Raw genomic sequence first — 11,768 nt, forward strand, 5'->3', positions numbered from 1 at the left:
GTTTTTTCCGTCATGGACGGCCCAAAGAATGTCATGCAGCTGCGTCTCCGGCCCGCCCAGGACGAAAAGCCCATTTTCTGTCATGATTTTTTGTCATGAAAGTAGAAGCCCATCATATTTATAATGATGCCAGATTTTGTCAAAATTATCGTCATAGAAGTGTCATAAACATGACAGAAAAAATTTCATTCGGTCTAAAATGTCACGGATGTATCTTTTTTTTAGTGTCACTATTGTACTTGCTCTAAGCTTTGGAGTCTCAAAACATGGTACAAAACCTGGCTTTAGTTTTGCTGTGTGCATAGGCTAGAGGAAACCACTAGGGCAGAAAAACCGGAAAGCATTATGGATTGTACTCCACCATCGGTGTACACCCATGCACAATTAATGATGCATGCCATTTTATATTGTGAAGAAAAACACGCTGTAGCCGTCAATGCATTTGGACCATTATTCACATAAGACATCAGCACCAAAGATCTCTCCGACGGGCTCGGCTGCGCTTTTTCGGATTAATGGTCCGTACACAACTCGTTTATAACCATATAAAAAAGTCTATAAATAAAACTAGTAGTGTGCTCACAGGTATACGACTAGACTAAAAGCATCTCCACTTGTTTCGCCCCAAGGACTCGAAATATCTCCGCTTAGTGGCGAACCAGCGAAAATTTCGACATGGGAGGCTTGGGTTCCCAATCGACGTCTCAAATGGCCCATGACGTCGTATTTTCAAATACAAATTCGCCTAGATTTGAAAGAAAATGACATGAATTTGGACAAAAATCAAGCGATTTTCATTCATCTTTGTACAAATATTAGACATACTAAAAAATTTAAAAACTACGCCACCGCCGCCGCCCTGAGCCTACTGCATGTCGAGGAGCTTGTAGAAGACGGTGTAGTCGCCGTTGTCGCCGCCGCTGCTGCTGCCGTCGTCGTCCTGCACGCTGCCGCCGTCCTTGCTGCAGCCATGTCCTGGGTCGCCTTGGCGGACGGGGTTGGTGGGCGCCGGCGCCTCCTCATCGCTGTCCTCGAGGATGATGATGTCGTCCTCGTCGCGGCCGCAGCGCCAAGCGGCGATCTCCCCGAGGGCGCGGCGTTGGCGCTCCATCTCCTCCCGGACATAGTCATCCCGCACCCATTTGAGGCCGTCTCAAGGTCAGCGGCCATGTCGGCGTGCTCCTGCTTGACGACGACAGGCGGCGGCGTCGGCTCCTTCTTCAGCCTGGCCAAGCGAAGATGGCCGCGGGGAGGAGGCGAAGGTTGGCGTCGGCCCTCGTTTATGATAACTCCTAGGGCTCGGCCTTGACGGCGGCGAGCGGCGTCGTCGTGCCGGAGGAAGAGGACGACACCCCTGCCATGCGCCTCGGCAGCCAAGAGCCGCCGCCGCCGCTCTGGCGCGAGAAAGTGGGCGCTAGATACTCTAGCGCCGACGTGTTGCCGCCCTCGATGTACTCGAGGACGGCGTGAAGCGTGCGCCCGGGGACGCCCCACCACTGCCAGCGGCTGTTGGAGTTGTGGCGCCCCCGTGGTGCTGGTGCGCTGTTCGTGGACACGAGCTGGTCGGCGTGGCGGCGCTGTAAGTACACCGTCCACAGCGCGTGGCTGTCGGGGACGTACCTCGGCTGCTGTCGCGCTTCCTCTGGCAGCACCGCTTGGATCCGCGCGATCTAGACACGGCGTTCAGCGTCGGAGGGCGACGGGGGCACGGGGACGCCGCCGGTGCTAAGCCTCCTCGAGCCCGAGACGCGCATGTCAGGCGGCGACGGGTAGTTGGCCTCGTAAAGGAGACAGGCCTCCCACTAGTGCAGATGGCGGCGGCCGAAACCATTGGCCGCCGCTCCGTCGTCGGGAAAACGCTCGACCATCTGGGAAGGAGGAGGAGAGAGCAAAGGGCGCTGAGGGGAAAGGTGGTCGACGGCGAGAGAGTTGTGGGAGATGGGTGTGCGGCCAGCGGCGACGGGGGCAATTTTTATAGCGGCGAGGGGGTGGCAGCAGTGTGGATGCGTGACGGGAAGGGCGCGGGATGCGCGGCGGCGCGCCTTCACTGCACCGCCCGTGATCAATGGAAGGCTGACCGGCGGCAGCCTTCGCATTGATTCGCGTGGGAGCCGAGCGGGGCGCTGAGGACGACGATGCAGCCGCTGACTCGGCGGGCCCACAGGGTGGGAATCTGGCGCCGGATGGTTTGGCGGGTTTTTTCTTTTGCCCGTCGCCCCTGATCGGCCCCCAGCATACTGGGTTTGGCCTGGGTCTGCCGGTGCCAATTTCGGCCCTAACCGGCGAAATTTGGGCTCCTGAGGACGCGACTAGGCCTTTTTTTAGCGCCGGTGATAAAAAAACGACCTAGGGGCCTGTCGCGCGCGCGGGTGGGTGGGTGTGGGGGGAGTGGAGATGCTCTAAGTTCTCAGCCAGTTTCTGGTGTTTTATTCTCACCATCGTATTTGCACGGAAAATAAAATAGAATTGACCCATGGCAGATAGTAAAAGCTCCTTACTTAGATCACTGCACAAGATTCTACTTCTTCAGTGCGCACTCTGATATATATGCATGAAAAATACATCCACCGCTAAATAACCCAAAAGAGCACAATTAGTGTTCCCAACAATAATTAGGTGTTCCCAAAGTGAATAGCACGACATAGTTACGCAGACGCCCTCCAATATTACATTAGTGTTCGACCAGCAGAATAAGTACAGCAACATTCCACGACTATATATTGAGTCCGACTGCAAAGAGGCAGTATGAAAGCTTGCAAGCAAAGCGAAGGATCTGTCCCCCCTTGGGCCGATTGTGGAGGAGATCAAGAGGATAATGGAGGCAAGAGAGGAGTGGAAGATTGCATGGGTGCGAAGAGAAGCTAATCGGGCTGCTCACAATTTAGCCAGGGAAGCTGTTTCGAATAATTTGTGCATGGAGTGGCTTCATATGCCACCAGACCTTATTTTGCATGTAATTTCAGACGAGATCCCCTCTGGGAGAGTTGAATAATTAAATGTTTGAACTTCAAAAAAGAATAAGCACAGCAACCAAGATAACACAATCATTATCGATCGAAGAACGAACCCCGGTGATAATTAGGTGACTTGTAACCATCTGGAAGGACACCAAATCTTGTAACGTATTCACCATGCGGAGGCGCATCAAGGATGGCAGTCCATTTGACCTTCACTCTGAGTTTGCAGGAACCGAATTCACAGACAGTCTCACGCAGAGGATATCTGAGACTGAGAGTGACGAGATTCTTAGGGTCCACAGACCCATCCTCTTCATCCTCTTCTTCTTCAGTTTCCCCTTCACTATCCTCTTCGCTGATTTCCTCGTCGTCTCCAGCCCTAATATAATCCGCATCCTCAAACACAGGCTCAGCATAATCCCCATCCTCAATCTCACAACTTGCATCAAGAAAACAAACATACACCACCATTTGTTCATCGTCCTTGTGTTGAAATATATTGCCCACCTCCCTCCATCAGTTCAGACTTTTGGACGAGTTGGCTGGAGCATGAATTCAATATGGTATTAGAGCCAAGAGGTCTTGAGTTCAAGACCCTGCCAACGCAGTATTAAATAAAACGATTCTGCGGCATACATCGACCCCACGTCTAAGGACTAAAGTAGCCTAGACGTGAGGGAGGGTGTTCAAATATATTGCCCACCTCTCTCCATCAGTTCGGACTTTTGGATGAGTTGGCTGGAGCATGAATTCAATACCTTGAACGCAGGGTCTTCTGAAGGCTCCTGGACAGCTACCAGATTATGATTAACACAAGGGAGCCATCTTGTCTGATCAAGTGACTGCTGGGAAGACTGCTATCATAAACAATCATGTGTTGTCTATAATTTCTACTAGTCCCAACTGTTATTTTACCGTTGAAGTCGACACCGGGCTGTTTATCCAAAACATAGACTTCAACACTAGCTGCCACTGGATTTGCCGCATGTTGCAATACCAATTTCACTGTACTCTGGAAGCTAGGTAGCTGGTGGGTGAAGCGCTTGTGATACTGGTCGAGATGGTACAGTATTACACCTTTGCTAAACTGTACTTCAGAGTCATGCTCACCCTTGCCCTTAATCTTCAAATCGAACTCAAAAAATAGCAAGTCATCAGTAACCATTGCTCGGCATGGACCTGTGAGAGCTAACATATCCTCCTGAATAGGTTTCACAAAAACAATTAGACAAAACATGACTCCCCAGAGAGTTGTGCAAGCTCATCTACAGTTGGAGATGAAAACCATGCTAGTCAGATAAATTCAAACCATTTCAAAACTGCAATACCGTTCCTACCAAGGATTCTGCACATTTGTGAGTTGTATGGTCAGATTAGCAAGACATAACATATTCCATGATTAAAGCATGTCAACATTAAGACATTTACACAGAAACTGAACAAAATCCACCTTTACACAGAAACAGATTAAACAAGTGACAGGACCTCAATGGAGAAATCTCACATAAAACAGAATGCAGCAGAATTGATGAAAAAAATTGTTGTTTCTGGCAACGAAGATGAAACAATAGGTTGGACACATGATAACAAGCTGCGAACGCTATAATGTTCCAATTGCAAAAATTACGATAGAAGTTTTACAGTGGGGTGGATAACTACATCATCTGGATTTTATTACTCCCTCTATTCACTTTTATAAGATCTTGAAGACATTTCAGACAATGTACAAAACAGCCCATTTTGAGTTGTCTGAAATGACTTACAAAAATGAACGGAGGGAGTACTATATATAATAAACGCTGAATCGATTAAGCAAATAGTAGTATTAAGGAAGGGAGAAATACATACCTCTGAATTGATGAGTTGGGCATTGTTCTTTTCACGATCGAACAGATGGACACATTTGTAGTCAACCTCATCCCTCACAACAACTCTACCATAAACCTCGACCGGGTATGTGTAAGCAGAACCGGATTTAACAATCCTCAAGGAAATAACATTGATGGCTGAATCCGCCATGTTACGTACACCAGGATCATATGATGGCCCAAGTTTTGCATTTGCTGAAATTAAAAAGAGCAGAGATACAAAATCAGAACAAACCAGAGGATGAATGCTTCTGATCAGTAGCCAAACCTAAAAGGAAGCTGATGGTTGTGACTTGTGAACAAAGAACTGCAGATACTCACACTTTTCATCAAGGTCGAAGTTGGCCAGGTGGAAGCCGCAGAAGCGGATGAAAACATTAGAGTGCCTCTTGGGATCGTAGACCATGAGCTCCTTAACTTTTTTCTTGTGCATGTCATCCAGCTTGCTCTTATCCGTGCTGCTCAGCAGTTCAAGGAACGTGGGCTGCTTCTCACACAGTATCGTGCATTCCTTGCACAAGTTGCACGAACGAACGGGATCCATTATAGTGCATTCGCAGGTCATACACTTGATAGGGACGCCCTCGGCAACCAGTTTAAACTTATCCCCGGACAACTTCGGCTGGTTGGATAACCCCTTGATCCCACTATGAGCCTTCAGAGGGTCCCAAACAATATTCAAATTCTTCGGCCTCTCGTCCAGGCCAGGCATCTGGCGGAGGAAGGAGAAAAAGTACCGGGGTGAGGATCCGATTGCCGCCGGCGCCGCGGAGGGTTAAGGACGGCAGTGAGGATCCGACTGCCACAGGTCGGGAGCGATTGGATTATATATATATATATATATATATATATATATATATATATATATATATATATATGGAAAAACAAACCTATGAAACTTCGTCAGGACGGCTGCAATCACGAGCGCCCGTTTGTGTTGGGATCTGGTCCCTGCCCTTTACCTCTTTTGATTTCTTTGATATTGAGTGGTTGAACGTTATTTCCTTATATAGACTAAGCAGGACCACCCGGGCTGCAAATGGCCAGTAGTGGCAGGTCATAGGCTGGCAAAAGTGGCAGGTGGCCAGACTTGGGCCCAGCCTCGTTCGGCTTGGGGGACTTTCTGCCCAGCTACTCGCTCGGTTCCAGCCTGTGTGCATGGTTCGCATGAACGGTTCACAGAAAACCTTTTATTTTCGTGTGTACCATTTTTTAGTAGCATCGTAGCCTGGTGGGCTGCTGTTGACATTGTAGTTAACATTTGACTCATCGGGACATAAGATCGTAACCAGTTTTCTAGACTAGTGTGTGCACTTGACTCATCGAGAAAAGCAAAGAATTTTTTTTGCACTGGACGCGCCGCTTCCCTCACGTGATCAAGCATTTCGTACACGTGTCATAGAAATCGAAGCTGGTTATCACCGCTAACCTGGTACCTATGTGTTTGGTTCAGCGTTGTAAACACAAACGTACCTATGTGTCATGCTGGTAATGTAAAGGGAACGAGGTAAAACAGAAACGTGTTTGGTTCATCTCACGAAATGGAATCGCACTGATCCCAGAGACGAACGGATTTTGGCTGCCGCATGTTGCCTTTGTTGCAATGGACGCCGGCGAGAGGAAAACTCAAGAACGTCGCAGGACAAGCGCGTCAGCAGAAGGCAGTAGGCTGACACCACGTCAACACGATGCTGCATTAGCTGCGGCAAGGGTCGGACATGTCCGTCTGGTTGGCGTCCGACGGCAATGGCAGTGCCGGAGGCAGCCGGCCTGGACCTTAAGAAGGGAGCCGTGAGCTTGATCAGCTGGAGCATCTCCGCGCTTGTCCCCGGTGCGGCAGCCGTACCCGCAACGGCGGTGGAGGCCGGCGAGCTCACCTCCGCCTGCCGCGTCCCCACCGAGCATCCCGTAGCACCAATCAAGAAGCACGAGCAGCAGCAACAGGGGCCCGTGACGCAGGTAATGGTAGGCGACGGCGATGGCGAGCTAGAGAATAGAGGTGCTGCTCAAGGCGTCGGCCTGCCTATATCCTCAGGGCCACCGAGTCGAGCATCGTGTACAAGTTCTTCCTCGCCGACGGCACCACGCTGGCCTTTCTGCGCATGGCGAGAGCGGCGACGCTGATAAGCTCAAGAACTTCGAGGCGTAGCCGCGTAGGTGCACGTCGTCGACTGATTCAGGCACCCCAAAATCCTCACCCATGACGAGAAGCTCTCACCCATGACTTAGCTGCCAGCAACCATGGCCGCTTGTGCCATTCGTACCAAACAAAGCTACACTACAAAGATCATTCGTACTCGGTCTCCTAATTGTCTCCATGTGGTATTCCATGTGGTATGGCAGTCTCCTAATTATGTCCATGTGCTTAACGTGTAGAGTATTACTCGACCCCAAGCCTTTGACTATCACGTGCATTTCTTGGTCTTGTGATACTCACCATGTTTGAAGCCAACCCGTTCCCATCACGCGACGAAACAATTCCTGCCACCCTTTTCACAGCACCCAATGCCGCATCACTGCCGCCACAGTCCAGTTTCTCGATTTCCGTTCCATAGCACGGACTTAGCACACCACCATAGTACACTCAGGGAAGGCATCTTCAAGTTTCATGCTTCAACTGCTCATCCATTCATACAAAATTGCCATTTAGGCCGCAGAGACAAACTATTGTGTTATATATTTTCCTTGTACAGCTATATGGCAACACGTAAATTTCTACTCAATGGCACAAAAAAATCAGGGGGTAAATGGTAAAAAAATCATGGTGACACAATTAGTATGAGCAAAGTAGCCTGCACTGCTGCCTCGTGCTCCGACAGCTCGATGGCGAGCTAGAGCGCCTTGGCGTTCTTGCACAGGAGTCGTCACTCGTCCGACTCCGCCGTCGTCAGGGAGCGGCGGAGGACCAACGTGAGGAGCGCATCCTCGGGATCCACCGGCGCGTGCACTTGCCCGGCGCCACACTCTTCTTCGCCCGTCTTCTTCTTTGAGCAGCCCGGTGTCAGCGAGGGCACGAGCACCCAACAATGGCTATGGCTGAGAAGGGGCGGAGCGGCGACGCGGCGTACCTGGAGTGGAGCGAAGCGGGCGATGCTTTCGTCGGTGCTGCGTGTCGGACGAGAGGGCCTGACAACCTCGCCCGCACTACGACACTTGTGGAAGGGGGCGATGCGTAGGAGCGTTAGCTGTTGCCGCCCTGACAGGCGCAAAGCGATGCCGAGAGCGACCACATCCACGTCAGAGTCGTCGCTGCCGGAGCTCAAGCTGCTGCGGTCGGAATCCATAGATCGAATTCGGAAGAGGAGGGGACGAAGAAAGTGGGGCGGACTAAGTTGACTAAGGTTTTGGGTCGTCAAACAGGGATATTTTGTGGGGTCGCAGCGGTCCACTATGGGACGGACTGACGTGGCAGACGTGTTCGAGCCACCTCATATTCGCCCTACATTCGGGCTGGATGTGAAGGGTGCCGGATAGCCCGGGTGTTTGGGGCTGGTCTGAGGTACTGTGGTGGCTCAGGGTCTTTTTGACCAGTCAATGTCCGGTCTACCCACATGGGCGTTTGAGACTGGTATGAGGTTTCCGCTGCAGATGCTCTTATATTTCGCACACACCATACTTGATTTTTGGAAGTATTATTCTGCAAAACCAGAACGCTTATCGTTATTTTTGTAGAAACAGTAATGAGGGTGACCAAGTTACTAATTTTGGAGAGACCACTTATCTTCTAGTGCTCGGTCGGCTGGAGGAGGGAAATGAGATGCAAATCGGGTTGGGTCGCCTTCCAGCTTAAATAGCCAGATTTGGACCACCGGGCGACGCACCGGAGCGGCTACCTCACCGGACGTTGGGCAAAGACGTGTGTCCGTGCGGGACCCTCCGGTCAGTCCAACGTGGCGGGCACGTTTGAACATCTCCATACACTACTAGGGAAAAGGCTACTAGTTGCTCTGGAAAACTGGCTAGTAGTAGTGCGGGTGTACAACACGGGCTACTGCTATTCACTTAGTAGTAGCGCGGATTTAATACCACGCGCTACTACTACTGCCTATCCGAGGAGGCATGATGGAATTTATTTAGTAGTAGCGCGGATTTTTCTACACTCGCTACTACTATGGGTTACTAGTAACGCATTTTTACTACGCTTGCTAGTAGTAGTAGCGCGTGACAAATAACCCATGCTACTACTAAGCTCCTGTGTATAAGGTTTCCCTAGTAGTGATATCCGCCTCACATTTGGACTGAATAGGGGGATTGGCAGACAACCCTCGCACTTCGGCCATCTGTGGGGAGCCCAATTAGTGATGTTTTTTGGTCCGGGCAGTGACTGGGCAGCCCGCCCAAGCATTTTGAGTGGATTTGAGGGTTGCGGTTGTAGATGTTGTTACATACAAGCGCACCGTTGTATGGCTTTGGCAAGCACGTTTTCTGGACATTGTAAATGCACCCCCGCCTAGCCTTTTCCACTCGACTCTTTTACACCGTGTGTGTGTTTGTACAGATGATAAAGGATTAGGGAGAGAGTGTTAGATAGTTAGATAGCGATAGGACTGTTAGTGAGTGAGATAGCGGTATATAGTATCACCACATCATTAGATTAAAGGGGGACTTCCATTTTACATCGTTAGAGCCATGCATACCCTGCATGAGGGAACCCTATTTTTTGACTACTAGAACCTTTCTATACAGTGGATGTTGCACCCATCATCACCTCTTCTACACCGTGCAAGTTTTCCGAATGGCTATAGTTGTGTTTTAATGACATGGTAGCTTTTAATTGCCAACACAACCCATTTACAATATTTTTGAGCGGACCATTGTATGGCTTTGTCCAAGCACATTTGCCGCACCTTGAAATGGCGCCTTAGTCTGGCCTTTTCCGCTCACACTCTAACTCTTGTACGCCTTGTGAGCTTTGATTCAGATGGCAAAGGATTAGAGAGAGATAGTGATAGATCTAGAGGGCGAAGATTTGTTTGTGAGTGAGAGAGCGGTATAGTTTCATCATATCACTTAGATTGCATGGGAACCTACATTTTCATTGCCGGAACCATGCACACTCGCACTGGGGCACCCTCTTATGTGTGAACGAGAACCTTTCTATATAGTGGGCGTTGCACCTATCGCCATCCTACTACACCGTGCAAGGTTTTCGGGCGACGATGTTGTGTTGTAATGACATGGCCCATTGTAATTGCCTCTAAAACCCATTAACAAAACATGAGCACACCATTGTATGAATTCGCAAACACATGTTTTCCTAAACATTGCAACATCACCCCCTCCTTCCCTGTTTCCACTCGCACTCTTAATTATTTTATGTTGCATGCACGTTAGTCTAGATGATAAAGGATTAGAGAGAGAGGGTGTGTGATAAATGGATACATCTATACAGATAGGATTGTTATTGTCTGAGAGAGTGGTATCATATCACCACATGGTTTAGATTACACATGAACCTCAATTTTACATCGTCAGAACCATGCATACCCTGCATGAGGGCACCCTTTGTTTTAGTACGGGAACCTTTCGATACGGTGGACGACGTTGCAACCATCGTCACCCCTTCTACAACGTGCATGTTTTCCGAATGACGATATTTGCGTTGTAATGACATGGTAGTTTCTTTTTGCCTCCACAATCCATTTACAACATTTTGTAGCAGACCATTGTATGGGTTTGGCCAAACACATTTTCTGAACCATGAATAGGCGCCTCTTTCTGGCCTTTTTCACTCGTACTCCAACTATACACCATGTGAGCTTTGGTCTGGATGATAAGTGATTAGAGAGAGAGGTAGTGATAGATAGATAGATGGATAGATAGATAGATATGGAGAGAGAAGGTTTGTTTGTGAGTGAGAGAGCGGCATAGTTTCACCGCATCGCTTAGATTGCATGGAAACCTAAATTTTTCATTTCCGGAACCATACCTACTTGCACGGGGGCACACTCTTATCTGTGAACTAGAGCCTTTGTATACGGTGGGTGCTGCACCCACCATCGCCCTACTACACTGTGCGTGGTTTTCGGGCGATGATGTTGTGTTGTAATGACATGACACATTTAATTGCCTTCAAAACCTATCAACAAAACATGACCATGCCGTTGTATGGATTCGCAAAAGCATGTTTTCCTAAACATTTCAATAACACTCCCTCCTGCCCTATTCTACTTGCACTCTTAATATTTTTATGTTGTGCGCGTCACTCTAGATGATAAAGGATGAGAGAGAGAGAGATAAATAGATACATCTATATACTGCATGCGAGTGGTGACCCATCTGTCATCCAAACAACAAGGTCACCCAACCGCCCATCCCACACACGGGCAGAGCAGTGGTGGGGACGCGGCAGGCGAAGGTGAGCTCGCCGGCATCCACCGCCGCTGCAGGTACAGCTGCCGCACAGGGGACAAGCGAGGAGATGTTGCTGTTCACCAGCCCCAGTGGGCGGCTCGCTCCTCAGGTCGGTGCTGAAGGGCAAGATGCAATAGCGCGGCATCATCACGTCCCTACACAACGTGGAGTCCGCCGGCGACGGGCTGCCTCACCGGGCCATCCTTGAGACGCCGCTGATAGGCGTGGATGAACGGGGGCATGACGTGGGCGAGCGCGCAGGAGCGGCGCGGTCAGCGGTGGGACGCGAAGCGGGTGGAGGCCAGCTCAGCACGCACAGGCGCCGCAGGACACGGGCGCGGCGGTGGAGGCGAGCTCGGGCAGAGGAGGGCGCGGTTTGGACGCCGGCGCAGGCGAGCGGTGGGACGCGACTGCGGCAGGACACGGGCGCGATGGAGGTGAGCTCGGGCGGAGGCGGGCGCGGCCAGGACGCGAGCGAGCGCGCAGGGGGCATGGCAGGCGGAGGCGAGCTCGCGTGCGCAGCGGGCGGAGGCGCGCAGGCGGGCACTGGCAGGCCACGGGTGCGGGCGGGCACGGACAGTTCGCGCAA

Source organism: Triticum dicoccoides, chromosome 1B, assembly GCF_002162155.2.
Source record: "Triticum dicoccoides isolate Atlit2015 ecotype Zavitan chromosome 1B, WEW_v2.0, whole genome shotgun sequence".
Classification (NCBI taxonomy): domain Eukaryota; kingdom Viridiplantae; phylum Streptophyta; class Magnoliopsida; order Poales; family Poaceae; genus Triticum; species Triticum dicoccoides.